The 17,430-nt window shown below is 38.7% G+C and overlaps 1 protein-coding gene across 1 annotated transcript in view; it reads right to left on the bottom strand.

The window, feature by feature from the left end:
* LOC103050897 (uncharacterized) overlaps positions 1 to 12,504 on the bottom strand; it is a 37,094-nt gene extending 24,590 nt beyond the window's left edge. The window contains exons 1-2 of the mRNA XM_088142892.1: positions 12,255 to 12,504; positions 1,977 to 2,015 (exon numbers count right to left, since the gene is read on the bottom strand). The gene's annotated coding sequence lies outside the window, so the exon portion shown is untranslated. The remainder of the gene's footprint in view (positions 1 to 1,976; positions 2,016 to 12,254) is intronic.
* Between the last annotated feature and the right edge of the window lie 4,926 nt (positions 12,505 to 17,430).

The raw sequence follows: 17,430 nt of genomic DNA, 5'->3' as shown, positions 1-17,430 counted from the left end.
TAATGGCTTTCCTAAAGGTGAGCATAGTTGCAGCTTGTAGAGTGTTCCACAGAACAGGGGCAACCACAGAAAAGGCACACTTTCTAGGTCCCATAAAATTACCAGATTTAATAAAAGGAATCTGGAGCATGCGCTCCCTGTGGGAGCATGTGGGATGTTCTTGGGAGAAAGCAGTCCCTCAAGTAACCCAGTCATATGCCATATAAGGCTTTAAAGTTGATAATCAGTATCTTGAATGGCAACTGGAAGCCTATAGAAGCCAGTGCAGCCTGAGCATAATGAGATCCACTCATAAGTACCCATGCCATTGCATTTTGGGCTAAACAAAGCTTCCATGTAGTTTTCAAGGGCAGCCCCACCTAGAGCATGTTGCAATAATCCAACTAGGAGATAACAAGGCACGAGCAGGGCCTTCTAGTCCAGGACTGGGTGCAACTGGCCCACAGTTTGAGCAGGAGCTGTGAGGCCAGAAGAAGCCCCAGACTGTATTCCAAGTTTGAACAGGGTAGTGCCACCCCATCCAGAACCAAAAGCAGAAACCCTCCAATTCCCGGATCTGGGAGACCCAAAACCCATAGCTACTCGGTCTTGGCAAGGTTGACCCGCAACCTGTTCTTCCCCATCCAAACTTCTGATTTTAGAAGGTAAGTAGAATTTGTTTCTGGGGAAGTTTATACACCAATCATTGGTAAACTTCAGTTCTTTAAATACTGTTCCATGATCCTGTGCCAATGTTGGAAAGACAGCTGCCAATCAGCAAAATAAATGAAATAAATGACAGTTTACCCTTATTATATAGGACTGGAGCTCCTAACTGGGGCTTATTTCAGAACAGACACCTAAAGTGTAAACTAAGCCATATCTTAATTATGATTTACTGAATACACTTCCATGTAATGCACTAAACTAGAAAAAAACAGCTTACTACACTGACTGGGTTCATGCAAGGCATTATGCCATACATAAGCCACATGTTGGTTTAGCATGTTGGATGAATGCAGCCAGAAACATTCACTATCAAGCATCCTGGACAGAGTCCAAAATGCATATAAGCAATAGTGTTAGGATAATTCAAATTTTACACAATGCCTTGCAAACTTTGAGTCGCAAGAACTCTTCCCTTAAAGTGATTAAGAAATAAAAGGGGAGGAACCACAGCTGACCCTCGTATGCTGGTTTACACTGCGAGACGAAAGGAAGAAAATGCCTAGAACTTCACAAATGCCAATGGAGACCTCTCAGCTCAAGTAGAGTTAAAACCAAGGCTTCCCCAAAGCTCTCTGGGGAAAAAGAAGGCAACGGGCATTAATCAGTTTTCTCCTTCTGAACATAAACAAGCTCATAAGTGTTTCCACGACGTTGATAATACAATCCTCTCGAGATACACGGACTGCTTAGCCGACCAACAGCAGCCAACTAAGGAGTTCGTGGATGAACAAAACTAATTTGGGTTATGTGCTAGCTAATACGAATCAACAGAAGCCTTGGTTACAGTCCCACAGCAAACTCTTTCCCAGAAAGGGGACTTTAAAAACGAGCTTGGGGGCTCATGTAATCAGTCTTGACTCCTAGCGACTGCCTGGACTACGAAATAGCTTGCCACTGCCTGTTCCCTGAGGCTGAGAGTCACTGGCGCAAGACTCCCGGTCTTCGGCTTTCTAGCCTTATCCACTGCACCGCTCTTAGGATGTCAGGCTTAAGCTACAGGAGAGCAGGTGCCGCCAATGACAGATTTCCAAGAAATTCAAGAGCAGTCCGGTAGCACTTTTCCCCACTAACAAACTTTAGTCGAAGGCATACGCCTTTTGCTAGTCGGAAAAGATGCTGTCAGACTTCTGAGTTTTTGCAATCACTGACTACTAACCCGGCTCTTTCTACTAGACTTGGAAGTGGCAGAGAAAAGGGGAGGGCGGGGGATTCCAAATAGTCCGGTGGAGTACAGCGAGACAAAGAAGCGATCGCCGTTCAGTTCTTACCTACGTGAAACACTTTCCTCCCAGGGAGGTCGGAGGAAGCTGAAAAAAAGAGAAGAGACGGAGTTAAGCAACAAAAGCACCCAAGCCTTTTCCTCTCCCTTCGTCATATGATCACCAAGCCAGGAGCACGTGACTAAGTCCTGTCTCCGCCCCGAAGAAAAATAGTTCAGAGGAGGGGAGGAGAGGAGGGGAGGGGTGCTGAAGCCGACAATGAGAACGTTGAGGTGGGGAAACAAAAGCCTGGAACGCAGAGGATTCGAAGCAGCGTCACGTGAGGCGCTGTGAGCAACAAGGATACCAACGGCCGCCAGCTGGTAGCAAAGAGACACAGCGAGCCCTTTCCGCTGCGGTTTGGGGTCGTCCGCAGTTTTGTACCCCGAGTTTTCCCACTGCCCTTTTTGAGGGGGAATTGCTGGCCAGGTTCAAGTTTTGCGCTAAACTGAGTCACCCCTGATTCTTTCGGTCTTGCTTTGTGTTCTGTGAACCCAGCTTTTATGGGTTGTTAGCAGTGGTTTAAGGCTGAACGCCTTTGGGCCCCATTTAGGGTTTGCTCAATGAAGTTTGTGAACCCGGTTGCCGTCTCACGTGCTCATGTTTAAAATCACATGATGTGTGATTTCAAACTTGGTATGAACGTTCAGCACGGGGGATTGCAATGTTAGAATTGTTTCTTACTAGTTCGTTTCTGAGCCGGGTTCAGAGAGACAACAGGCAGTTTCGTGAAATTAAGTTATTCTTCACCCAAAAGCGATGACAGTAAGTTGTTTGGTGGGCGGGCCGCAGTTTGACCTCCTCCCCTTCATTCAGTCTCCTTCAGAATACCGCACCTTACTCAGTCACCCATTTCCCACCTCAGTATTACTTCATATTAGGAACTTCCTTCCTTCCTACGGCCCTTGACCATTAGCTAAACACCTTTTCCAGAGGAAGAAGCTATCCTTGGAATGCACACCTCATTTTGTCTCTATGGGGACAACTTCTTATCTATCAAGGTTAGTCAAAAAGGCCGCCAAACTTACAAACTTGAAGAAAACAGGATACAGAAATCCTTAATGAAAGTCTAAATGCTTCAATACTAAATATAAATATATGTGTGTGTGTGTAAATACTAAATATGAAATATATTTGTATGTAATTATAGAAAATCTATCAGCAACATGACAGAAGACTTGACCAGCTGGTGTATATTTGCCAAGGTTGAATTAGTGTTCTGTATGAATACTGTTGGTTGAGAAACAACAATAGGGAATGGCTGCACTGTTTTAATGACCATACCCTTTGAACTCTCCCTCCAAACCAGGAGCACACAGGATGTTTTCACTGATCAATCATTAAAATGACATATAATTAATATAATTACTCTGAAGTCATCTAATACTTTTCCCTTTTTACATACATACATACATATATAGAATTTGGACTTCTGGAGCTCTCTGAATATTCATATCTCAGGCTTTCCAAGACTATATACAGACTGGGGACTGTGTTCCAGAACCACATATTAGGCCATTGCAGCATACAGGCCTTACCATCCTCAGTTTATGTAGTATTAGACATCCTAACCTGGGTTGCACAAATAATAACAATTGATCTTGGCTGAAGATCAATGCATAGCATCAAAGAAATATAGAAAACTATTACTCTTTGCAGCTGTCTAGTGATATCCAAAAATTTGCAATCCAAATGTGATAGTGCAAATCATGGGAACCTCAATCTGCTCTTCACAATCATCATTGTTTTATTAAATTTTATTAAATTTTATTTGCCTTTCCAGCAGTCATAGACTGAGTTTATACAACAGAACCAGGCTGTGCAGTTGGCTACTTTATGGCTCAGGAGCATGATGCAAACCCAGGCAGCAGGGTTAATTTATAGTCCCATACCCTGCAAATCCAGTGAACTAGGTTAATTAAATAATTTCCAACAGACTATGCTGTGGCTGCTGTGGGTCTTCCGGGCTGTGTGGCCGTGTTCTGGAAGTTTTGTTTCCTAACGTTTTGCCAGCACCTGTGACCGGCATCTTCAGAGTGCAGGAGCACAGACAGGAGCAGTTCTCTCTGTGTCTCCCCCCACCCCCCCCCCCAGATCTCTATAAATACCCACAAAAGGGTCACATCACCCTGGGCACAGAGAGAACTGCTCCTGTCTGTGCTCCGTGAAAGCCTTCGACAATACATAGACTATGCTGTAATTGATTAATTTATTTCTAAATTAAATCTTTTGATTTAGAAACCTGTAGCTTGGAGAGATACAATAACCACTTTTACAACTGTAGAAATGTGGTTAAAAGAGCTACACTGCTTCAACAGTTGGCCACTGGATGGCAGCAGGAGGAGTGACAGCAATAAACCAGTTTTGCATTTGAGTGTGAAAGTAGAATATTTTTGAGCTCTCAGCTGAAACTATTTGTATTTTTCCTTTAGCAGGACAGGCTGTTGTGTTAGAAAATTAGAATCTTGCGCACATTAAAGACTAGCAAATGTACTCTAGCAAAAGGGTTCAAATTTTAAGTTAGATAAAGCTTGACAGAAGATCTCACTTATACTCCTGTCTCAATCACCCTTTTGCCCTGCTCCCCTTGACACCAGGCATATTTTGAGTTTGCCTCACATGTTTATCTATGGTTAACTTGGCTATTACTCAGTAAACCCAATTTTATGAATTTGCACAGAAAACCTTATGACAGTGTTGTCCAAACTTGGCCACTTTAAGATGAGTGGACTTCAACTCCCAGAATGCTGGGAGTTGAAGTCCACTCATCTTAAAGTGGCCAAGTTTGGACAACACTGCCTTATGATAACCATAGATGCTAATTGGTAGCTTGGTATGTCATGTGAACACATGTATAATCTGCAATCCTGTATTTCCATGGATATTGCACATAACCCTATACTCTTCCTTTGGAAAGGAGATAATAACTTCCTCTACAGGTAGGCTTTCAATTTGCATGGCTGATTATTTAAACTTCTACACTATTTAAGTATAGTTTGAACTGGGCTTTAATTGGCTGTATTTTATTGTTTCTTCTTAGGCCCTGTTAGATTTTACATTCAGTCTTTTCTGTAACAGCCCAAAGCTCCTTCAGTTTCACCTACAAGCGGATGGGGTAGATTAAGCTGAAGGTGGGCTTGAACTTGTTCTCCCTGTCCTAGACCCATGCCCTGACCACCTTGGAAAAACACCTCAAGCATGTTAGTGATGGAGTTATAGTTCCTACTAGTAATAAATAAAGGAGTGTTCTGAGCAGATTATACAGAGACAGATGGGTTTGTAGATTATGCTATGCCATACTTTGCATTAAACATAGTTTACTGAAGAAATTACAATGGTTGCATTCATATCGAATACTAAGGTATACACTATGATTTACAAACCATATAGATGATACTAAATCAGACCCAAACAAACTGTACTGTAGTTGATTGTGATGTATAAACCTAGCTGATGCTGGAGAGAAAGGGGAAAAACATGTAACTGACAGTGTACATCTAAAACAAATAATACTAATTAAAATTAAAGCTGCAGTATATGCAAAAGGAAAGACAGGCTTTTCAAAGCACAACCACTCTGATTAATTAACACCTACAATGTGGGACAGAATCCACTGTTCCTCTATCCAGAAGGCTCAAAAACATACTAATTTTTCACACCAACAGCAGTTTAATATGGATGCCCAGTTTTTATTAGGCTTCTTGTCTTTTATAGCACCTTGATATGCAGGAAATAACAGAATCATTGGAGATGGAGTGGTGAAAAAAAAAAGGGAAGATGGCAGCTATGACTATGTGACTGAAGCCCCACTTTTTTTTTTTTGCACGTGTCCATGTAAAAAAAGGGGGGATAAGGCTTCAACCCCACAGTCGTGGTCATTATCTTGACTTTTTTTACCCCCTACAAATGCCCCTGGATAGATCCTTTGTTTTACCTTTTTTGGGGGTCCAGGGACTTGAGTCAGGCTTGATTCCTGGTGACTGCCTAGCCCAGTCCCTGCAGTTTTCTTGGCAACATTTTCAGAAGTGGTTTGCCATTGCCTTCTTCCTAGGTCAGAGAGAGAGTGACTTGCCCAAAGTCACCCAGCTGTCTGCTTTGTGACAAAGGCAGGACTAGAACTCAAAGTGTCCTGATTTCTAGGCTGGTGGTTTAACCACTACACCAAACTGGCTCTCTTTTGCAACCTACTATTACTCCATAAAGTTGCATCTATATAATATAAAAAGTTAGGTGAAGTCTTTGATGCCCTTGAGGGATCCCAGCAATAGACATGTTTCAAGCTATATACAGTAGTACTTCTGTGTTTATGTGAATACCAATAGTAGCAATATAGACAATACTGCCTTTCATCTGTAAGCTAAGATCCTTAGGTTCTGGCAGAACTGTTGTGATATTAAACATGTTTAACTGTAAATACAGAATTAGTCACAGAATATTAACCAACAAAGTAGGTATTATGCAAAACAGCTGGAAATTATTTTGGTAAGAGGTGTGGGAACCCCATATTATTATAGGGGCAACATTCCTGTTATTGCAAAGAAGCATGAGAACTGAAGAAGTAGATCTTGAAAAGAGAACCTAGTAAATGGGTATCTTACTAACAAAAAGGGAGGAAAACAAGTAGGAAATTGTGGCAGTGGAAGATTGGTGGATGGGTGAAATTGTCATTTTTTTATCTGGTCTTTGCAGCTGTGCCTTAAACAGCCACTTAGTAAGCAAAGATAAGCTGGGGAAGCTTTTCAGAGTGCAGAAGTGAATAAAATATATCTCCCAGGGGCATGAAGAAAAACTTTATTCTAGCAAGGGCCCCCTACTTTTGTCTCTTGTAAAAGTTTAATATAGTAAAGATATGGAGGATGGATATAAGTAAGAAATAGAAGCAGGAAACTGGCATAATCAGTTATGCATACTAATGGAAAATTGAGTACGTAGATTTAGTAACCATATTCTTATTTCTGAAAGAGGAACTCACAGTAATATGATGACAACTGGCATTTAACATGTCAGAATATTCTGCTATTTATTCTGACCTTGTAAATCCCTGTTCCTGCAATGTAGAGAAATTTAAATAACATTTTACCATTTCTAATTACTTCAGGACTGTGGTAGCTGACAATAAGTTTGGAAGAAATCAAACTTCTGAGTGAGTCATCACTTCCAGAATGCAAATATTTTATCTCATTATATCTTCTGATCAGATGGGTTTAGTGCAAACCCTGAAAATGGCCAAATAAAATAAAATGTGCAAACCCTGAAGTCAGGTAAATAGTGATCCTGCTCTTGACTTTTTCCCACTTTGGGGATAAATATAAACCATCTCAGTCCTGTAAGAAAATGAACTAAAACAGACTCTTGAAATGGGACTATAATATCACAGTAGATGATTATAGGAAACTTCTGGTTCATCAGCCTTTCTTTATTTAAAATGTTATTTAAATCTCTGTACATTGCAGAGGCAGGGATTTACAAGGTCCGAATAAATAGCAGAATACTCTGACATGTTAAATGCCAGTTGTCATCATATTACTGTGAGTTCCTCTTTCAGAAATTAGAATATGGTTACTTTCTCTATACAGATTGCATAAGACCACAAATCAATCACCACTTACCCTTTCTGGCAAATAGCTGAACCTGGAGATTTGCCAGTCAATGATTGCTCACTTGCCAGTCAACAACCAAGCTCCTCATCAACTTTCATATCTATGCCAAACCCCATGTCCCTTTCTTCTCTTCATAAAATAAAAGAGAATAATTTGGTAGCATTTCCCGCTACCGCACTACAATGACTTCTACTGTGTTCAAAACTCCTCATGCTGGCACACTGGCATTTCTGCTTTCGAGCCCTACCTAATCATGCCAGTATGCTGCTATGAAGGAATCCTAGGAGTTGAAAGGATAAACAAGATCCCCTACAAGAAGAACACAGACTGCCTGGCACAAGGCAGTGATACGTTGCCACTTCTGAAGTGGCATTCGCTGCCTTGAAACAGCAGTCCTCATGCTTCCAGCGAAGAATTATGGCGGACTGACGTCTCTGAAGTAGTGCAGAGACACTGCGACCAAGAACACAGGCTGGAAGGCAGAAGCCAGCCAGTGAAATCTCCCTGGATCAAAGGGAAATCATGAGATAACCTACTTGCACTCCGGATAGTGACTCCTCATGAGCGTACTGCAGAAATTGAAGTTTTTGCAGTCAGCTCTGGAGTTGAGCTGCCAGGAATCCAGGGATTCTATCCACACTCACAACTGCAGTGTAGACTATATGGACAATAAGATCTGCCATCCTCATTTCTTAACCATTTTAGGAAATAATCTACAAATTGAGAGATTTCCTTTGCAGCAAAGATAAGATTCCTTGCAGTGAGTTAAACCTTTCAGGGTTACAAAAATAAAAAGAGACCTTAAGGATTTAAAGATTCAAGAACTTTTTGCAAAAAGCCTAACAAAGAGGACTTTAAAAAGTTTTAAAATGGAAAAGGGGGACAGTTATTTTTCTATTTTTTAAATTACTTTTATTCTTGACAAAAGTGCTTTGGGAGAAAGTTGCTAGTTAAAGAGACCAGACCTTTGTGGGAATGGTTTTTGTTTACCCTCAAAGAGTGCATCTAATTGGAGGACTTTACATAACAAAAAATAAGGAAATGAGATTATCCATTTTGTTGCTATGGTGATGTGGTTTGTGATGTGGCTGGAAATTATGGAAAGCAAAAGTGTTAAAGCCACAGAAAAAGTTTGCCTTTTACTTTTACCTGTTTGAGATACTTTAGCTTTTAGATTATAATATATAATGGCAACTACTAGAAAAATGACAAGAGAGGGCAGGAAATTGATTTATACCTCACAGACACAAATAACAGTTAATGGAGATCTAACTAAACCGTGTGAGATACAAAAAGGAACAAAATGCTGCCCATTGTCCCCTCTCTTGTTTATTTTAGTTCTTGAAATATTGAATAGAGACATAAGACAAGATGAGGGGATTTAAGACATACAAGTTAAGAGCTTTTGCAGATCATTTGGTGTTGGTTTTGGAAAATCCTTTAAAGGGAATTGAATTATTAATGGGTAAATTAAAAGAATTTGGTGCGCTAGCAGGTTTTAAGATTAATAAACAGAAGGCAAAGATGGTAAAAAATATGAAAATACAAGATCAAACAGAACTGATGAATAAAACAGGTTTTAAGATTGAGAAGAAGGTAAAGTATTGGGGTATAACTATGACAAATATGAACTGTATGTTATTTCAAAATAATCATGTTAAGACATGGAATGAAGTTAAAAAAGATATGCTAAGATGGGATAAAATGCAATTGTCATTGTTGGGGAGAATTTCATTGATTAAGATTAATGTTTTACCTAGAATGTTATTTTTCTTTCAGACAATACCTGTTTTGACAACTGATGTATCATTTAACCAATGGCAGAAGGATATATCCAAAATTGTATGGCAGGGGGGAAAAAGCACAAGTTAAATACAAGGTATTAGAAAGGAAAGAGGAGTATTGGGTTTATCTGATTTGAAATTATACTTTGCTGCTTGTTGTTTAGTTTGGATGAAAGAGTGGGTGTTGCTGAGAAATAGAAGGTTATTGGAGTTAGAAGGACACAATCTGAGACTTGGGTGGCATGGATATGGTATGATAAAGCTAAGGCTAATGTAGATTTTAAAAATCATTATGTTAGATGTGCCATTTTGAGAATATGGAATAAATACAAATCTAGGTTGTGCCCACAAACACCTTTGTGGCTCTCAGCACAAGAAGTGTTTCATAGATGAGAAATTAAAGCATAAATGTTTAACTTACTGTGATGTATTAGAATTTTCTCAAGGGGGTTGCAAAATGAAATCAAGAGATTTGACAACAGAAGGATATACTTGTCAATGGTTTTCTTGTGTACAATTATCAGAAAGGTTTCAAGTAGATAAAAGATTTTTGGGTTTTGAACAAAATAAGATGGAGTTTGAAACAGAATTATGTACACATGATGAACATGTTAGCGCCAAAATATATAAACTTTTATTGAAATTTGAGACAGAAGAACAAGTGAAAGAATGTATCATAAAATGGGCCCAGAATTTTGGTCATAATATACAAATTGAATAATGAGAAAATATGTGGTTGAAAGGATTGAAATTTATATTAAATTCTAGTCTTAAAGAGATTTTTTATAAAATGATGTACCGTTGGTAATATGTCACCAGATAAATTGTCTAGAATGTATAAAGGTACTTCGAATTTATGCTGTAAATGTGAACAACATGAAGGGACATTTTATCATGTTTGGTGGATGTGTAATAAAGTCAAAACATTCTGGATACAAATACATTCACTATTCAGAAGATTTTAAAGACAAGTGTACAATTGAAACCAGAGAATTTTCTTTTAGGAGTAATAGACAGATAGCTGGAAAAAAGTTATGGAACTTTGTTTTTATATATGACAACTGTAGCGAGATTATTTTATGCTCAAAAGTGGAAAAGTTTGGTATTACCCACCATAGAGGAAGGGTTGGTGAAGATTATGGAAGTTGCAGAGATGGCTAAACTGACTTCCCTGATTAGAGAAAAGATAATATCTACATTTATTGCTGACTGGAAACCCTTTATAGACCTTTTACATAAAACAGAAAAAAATGAACTGATGATTTCTGGTTTTGATGATTAGGGAGGAAAAAAACTAAATAATAGAAAAAAGAGAGCTTTATCTTTTTGTAATCATAGAGTAAGAGATAATTTTGTAATCATACTTGTAGTCCATCTCTAACTTCCATCATCTTCACCAACCATTCATTCCTCTGTGGTGGGCAATGCCGAAACTTTTTACTTTTGAGCATAAAATAATCTTGCTGCACTTGTCATATATAAAAACAAAGTTTCATGACTTTTTTCCAGCTGTCTGTCCATTACTCCTAAAAGAAAAGGCTCTGGTTTCAATTGTACATTAGTCTTTAAAATCTTTTGAATTAGCGAATGTATTTGTATCCAAAATTTTCTTTCTTTGCTACAAAGAAAATTGGAAGCTTCTTTATATTTCTTTTCATCTTTTCTTTTTGCACTTTTGTGCTTCCTATTTTTCTGTTCCTTTCTTCTCTTTCTTTACATCAGTTTTTGTTAATTTTTATCTTCTTTTTAAAACTTCTAATAATGTATATAAATATATATACACATGTGCATACGTACATACAGCAGTCCTCCCATCTGTAGGCACAATACTTCTGGCACAGAGATATACTGAAATTGCTTAAGATCTCAAATCCCTTGTTATGTTATTTTATGATTAACGGGGGCTCATCTCACACAGATGCTGGAATGACACCTTTGTCTGCAAGACTTCATAGTTGTGAAGCAATGATGCACAATCCTGATTTATTAACTTCATACGCTGCCTTTCTGTTTAGAAGAAAACACCCAAGGCAGTAACAATTAAAATAAACATAAATGCAAAAGTAAAGTACAAATAAAGAGGAAAGAAATAGAAAAACAGGAAGATGAAAAGACAATTTTGGTGTATCTAGTGATTGCAATAAGTTATATCATGCTTTGCAGGATAACAATCTTCCTAAGGTGACTTTCAAGCAATATATATAACTACAAATGAAATAGAATAAATATTTAAAAACAAACACAATTCTAGGGTCCTTCTAATAGGCCAGTTGATAGTAACAGCCTGTTAGTGGGAATAGGAAAATTTGAACTCTGTGAGATTTTGGTGTCAATCTTGCTTATCTTCCTCTTTCCTTGGGGACATCGGACATCTATTAAGTGCCATTAAGAATCCTTTAAGTTCAATATCCTGTTCCACCAGTGAGCAGACAAGTATCTCCAGGACAACCCTTAATAGGGCACATTAGTGGGGAAATAGTCACTCTCCAGGTGTTGCTGTGCTATAGCTCCCAGCATTCCTCACCATTGGAGAGATTGGTTGGAATTCCTGGGAGATGTAGTTCAGCAATATTTTGGAGGTCCACAGATTCTGTCCCTAAAGGGAACAGTCCTTTCTTGTCCTTTTTGTCTAGTATTGAAATTTCAGACATATTGCCTCTGAACATGGGAGTTAAATTAAGCTCTCATAATTCATCAGGGTCAATTGTTATTAAGTTGGTCACATTCAAATCCCTTCCTTTCCCACGCATCACCAAAGAAAACAAATAACATATGCTGTTACAAATGTGTGCGGCCCCTAAAAAAGGGGGTTAATCGATTAAAATGCATCAATAGTAATCAACATATGATTATTAAAAACCCAACCAATTTAACTTTGCCCCTTTGATTAATAGGTATCTCACCTTTCTCAGTTGTTCCATCTTCATTAACCTTGATTTTTGCTGCTCCATGCACACACAGTGTCTTGAATGATGTAAATATAATAATTTTCTACATAGCAGGCCTCCCAATCTTGTTTATCTTTCATCACCTTCCTGTTCCATAGTAAGCTGACAAGTAGCTGGTGATCTCTTTTAGTTGAGATAGCAATTTAGTTGAGATAGCAATATGAGATTTTTCTCATATTCCAGAGAGGCATTTTTTCTTTCTATATTGCTTTCTCATTCTGTTTCCCTTCCTCCAACTGTCTTTATCAGTGTTCTTTTTCTTTCTCCTTTTTTTTTTAACTTTCGGTTCCCTTAGCAACTGTCTCCTAGCAACTGCCTCTCAGCACCAGTTCCTGGGACTTTTACGAATTTACATAATATTGAACTTGTTAACCATATATATCCTGTTACACACAAATTAATATCTACAAGTACTTTTCTAATTAAAAAAGAAATAGAAGATTCTCACTATAATGAGGTAATGCAACCCTTGGAATTCCCTCTGACCATGAATACTGAAAATTTGAAGACACAATTTCCCACTATATGGGGATGAGAAACAGATGATAATTGTAGTGTGAGACCTAAAACAGGCATATCAGAATTTTTAAAAACCCCAATTTTCCTCAACTCCTCTGTGTATATGATATATGGCCCTACCCACTCTGCAGCACTCAGGTCCTTCCCCCCGCTCAAGAAATAGTCCTTGGCTATTAAAATATTGCCCATGCCTTTTCTGTGCACTACTTCTGATGTCAATTTCAAAGCTCCTGCTCTTCCATCTTAAGGACTCCTACCTTTAAACAGAATATGGGGTGAGCAGTTCTTCAAACGGAGTACATTTTTTTTGTATAAAGTAAGAAACATGGTCCATCTACTTGACAGTAGACACATTTGCATGACACACTAGGCCATAGTTTTGGTTGGGCATAGCATATAATTCAAAGTAGGAATCTGTTCCAGTTTAAGGTTCCTCTAGAAAGCTGTGCATCCATAGCTTGTCTTGTGCTTATTTACATTAATTATGTCTCCATGTGTTATCCAGACCCAGACCTGGAGTTAACTTCCCTTTTCACCCTCCAGATGCAGAGCTAGAAGACAGAATGGAGGTATTCCTGGAGCAGCAGCTCTGCTGGTTGCCACCTTTGTTTTTCAAGCTCTCCATCTGTCCAGAGGTACAGTCCTGAAAGCTAGCAAGTCCCTTGTTTCCTGTCTTCATAGTTCTGTACCTCCAACCATTGGTTAGCTACTAATCTACACTGTCTGAGCATTCACATCTATCTATTCAAGCAGATATGAATGTCCCCAAACTTCTGACCTATCCAGAGAAGCAGAGAGTCTCTAAGCCAAAAGAGAAAAGCCATCTATTGCTGTTTTTGTAAAAAGCCTCAGGGGTCTCAATGAGTCAGGTTTCTTGTACACTAGAGATACATTTTCCCCTGATCAGGGTCACAGCTGCCTTCTGCATTGAAAGTCCAGGCCTCTATGCCTCTGCCTGGAGCAGTAAGCAGGCTTCTAGGACAGAACTGAAATTTCTCAAGGGCTTAAATCCAAACACATGATTTAGCTGTAAGGCTTCGGAGCCAAAGAAAGCCTGGAAAAGGGATCCCAAATTTTTGCAGTGTTACAGTCATTCCATTTGAGCTTTTTATTATTTTATCAGCTGGATTCTGCTCTCAAGAAAAAAGTCAGTTGGACCACTAGGAAAGATAAACTTTGAAACTTATCTCCAGAGTGGAGATAAGTTCTCAGAATGAAACCTCTCCACACTATACTTTTATCCTATTCTCATGAAATAAGTTTGTTTGCTTGTCTTTCTCTTTCTGACTTTCTTTTTCTGCTAAATACTAGTTAGCAGAATATCCAAGATATCTCTTTTCCAGCACAATTTTTCAGACTCCTTTCACCACCATACCTTAATTCTCAAATCTTCTGGAGTTCCTTCTCAGTAAACTGTTCTTCAGTTTGCTGGAGGGTAAGGTTGCCTGTAAAATTATTTGCAGGGTACAAATTTAATTAAAAACACAGAATTAGATTATAAAATCAGGCAGGAAGTGAGAATACTTCAACAAGGCATAGATTGTGGATACTGACAATAGAATATAAAGGTGTAGATCATGCATGGATTTCCCAGTATCGTCTTAATTTAAAGCATCCTTTCCCAGCCTATTTGAGTTGAAATGTAGCACATATGCAGACTACCAGATTGGTTAAGGATGCCTTGGGAGCTAACGAAAATATATTTTCACAGAAGCAAGCAAAGAAGCAAGAAATGAGTTTCCACCTTTTCACCAGCACTTCTCCCATAGTATTTGCAGTAGCTGAAGTCACAAACATTGAATGTGACATACAAATCTGTGGGGGCCAATGTTTGCAGCTCAGTGTCCTACAAAAGGTGCAGAAGCAGACCTGTCTACTTTCATTCTACGCTAGTGGAAAGCCTGTGCTTGATTCATCTAAGGAAAGGGGGAAAAAAAACAGTATCTAAGGAGATGGTGGGCCAAGTCAGCACAGATAATCCATGGTTGAGATGAGGTAAGAAAGAAGAGATGGTTCTGCCTCACTTCTCAAGTATCAGGACTCTCAGAATACGAACTTGCTGCAGTATCTCTTGGAGTCTTAGTGCTGCCCAAACGTGTAACACGGCTGCAGGGCTATTTTGGAACTGGGGACATCTCATGGTAATTATTACAACAACTTCTGTCACCACCTTGGGGCTTGCCAGCTTTTTCCTCCTCCAGGTTTGGACCCACAGTTCTCCTAAACACATGGGTCTGGTTGCTTTGGTGCTTGTAAACACACTACTCAAAACAAGAGGCTGTCAAACTCAACCTCTGCCTGAACACAAAAAAATACAACATAAGGAAGAGGGCTGCAAAATCCTAGAACTAGAAATATGGAAGAAGGGTCTAGATTTATTTATTTATTTATTTATTTATAAATCAAATTTATATCACCGCCCAACTCCCCCACAAGGGGGGGACTCTGGGTGGTTCGCAACCAAACAATTTAAAACCAATAACATAAATAATACAGCATAAAATACAATTATTAAATATTTATCTCGCTTGGTGTACAGAGATCTGGGATGCTTTTCTAGAAAGCATCTTGATCACAGGGGACTAGAATGATCAGTCCCCTGATCTAGTCCCCTGATCAGTGAGTGATCAGGGGACTAGAATCAAATCAGATTGAAGGAGCTAGGTATATTTAGCCCTAAGAAAAAGTGACTAAGGAGATGATTCAAGTGTTTAGAAAGAAGAGAGCCAAGACCATTCCAGAGGGCAGGATTCAGAATAATGTATTTAAGTTACTGGAAGGCAGCTTCCAACCCAACACTAAGAAAACTTCTTAAGAGTAAGAGCAGTTACTCAGGAAAGAGTGGCTTTCTAAACTGCCCTCTGTCTGGGAAGCTTTAATCTGGATACATGAACTGAGCAGGGAATTGGACTTGATGGCCTAAATGGCTTCTTCTATGATTTTATGATTTTTACAATGCAAATATTCTGTAGCAATTTTACAATAAGATTTTTTGGTGACAGAATCTGTCAGGTTTTTGTAACTTTAGGTGAGCCTTCCCTGTCTTGATGCCTTCCAAATGTGTGGACTTCCACTCTATTCAACTCTATGTGTGGCCATGTAGCCTTGAGAGGGAGTTGAAGGCTGTACAACTAGTGGCTGTAGGCAGTGCTGGAAGTTAGCACATGCTCAGTTTCAGGTCAAAATAACAGAAGGTTAGGGGTAGGGGTGGGGTTCCCAAGGGAACAGAGGTCATTTTAAATTCACATGTTGCCAGCCTTAACTTTGGGGCAGTTGAAGATTGAGCAAGGCAGAAGCCTTCATTAGCAAAAGTGAGTCTTTCTACTGTCCAGGCCAAAAAAATAAGGTTCAGCTTAAACCATTTTTAAATGTCAAGAATTTATCACCCGAACTGTTTTGTCCCTGAGATATAAGGGCAAATTCTCAAGGTGTCAGACTTAATTATCAGTGTTATCAGCTAGTGCCACTTGACGAACCTTGAATTTGGGGATATCACAATTAATAGCAGTTACTATTGTATATTATATAATAGTATATTATATACTGTTATATAATAGTAATATATTAATATATTACTGTTACTATATTATATTGTATATATTTATAGTAATATTATATATATATATATATATATATATATATATATATATGTAATATTAATAATAATTAATTACATAATGTAATATATTATGCTACATTATATTATGTACAAAAGCCTCCCTGTGTGTGTGTGCGCATGGATGTATATGTTTGTGCCACCTCCTTTTAAGGTTCTAGGCAGCTCACATTAGATATTTAATTTAGTGTTTTGTACAGTTTCCCAAAATTTCAGATTTTCTACTTAAAGCAATGGAGAAAAGCCTGGGTGTTACTTTTTTTTTTCCCCTCAATTTTCCACATATTAGATGCTCTTCTTTAAATGTAAGCAACATTCTGGACCAATCCTCTGATTCTGACTATCAGATCATTGGTTATGTAATGCCTTAATATTTTTTAAAAAATTACTTCCATGGAGAGAGGCAAGTGCCTGATTTGCCCAAATACCTTGCTGTGGTATTTTGCATCTTGACAGCCATTTTTCCCCTTTGCCCCCAGTTTGCTGATCTATGCTTTTGGCAGCATAATGGTTTAGTCCCAGCATCCTGTTGCCTTAGAGTGCTATCACAAAATCCTGCCTCTGAGCCACCTCTTGGATCAAGTAATGTAAACCTGGTTATAGAATGTCTGCTTTCATAAAAGAGCTGGCACCTGAAAAAATGAACATGTGCGAAATTAGGTGGTCTTGCACCCCATGTCCAAAGATTTTATGTAGAATGAAAACTGGGTTGAGAACAAGAAGGTATACAGAGCAAGCAGACAGGTATGCTAAAATACAAAGTTAGATATCTTTGGAGGCACAGAAGGAAAACTGGTCAACAGCCTAATAGGATTATTATCAGTTTTCTTGTTAAATTAAATTACAGGTCCTAACTACCTCATGGACTTTTGGTTCCTCCTGAGTCCAGTGTGTCTGTGAGTATGAAGGATTGAAACAGAATATTTTGCAAAGACTTCTCTGCATACACGTAACCAAGGCCAACAATTTGTGCATATTTACAAATCCAGGGTTGTA

Source organism: Python bivittatus, unplaced genomic scaffold (assembly GCF_059951505.1).
Source record: "Python bivittatus isolate LINGU-HERP-01145 unplaced genomic scaffold, Pbiv_v1 ctg000440_np1212, whole genome shotgun sequence".
NCBI classification, from domain to species: domain Eukaryota; kingdom Metazoa; phylum Chordata; class Lepidosauria; order Squamata; family Pythonidae; genus Python; species Python bivittatus.
Note: the sequence above shows the minus strand (reverse complement) of the source record. Positions and strands in the feature narration are given on the sequence as shown.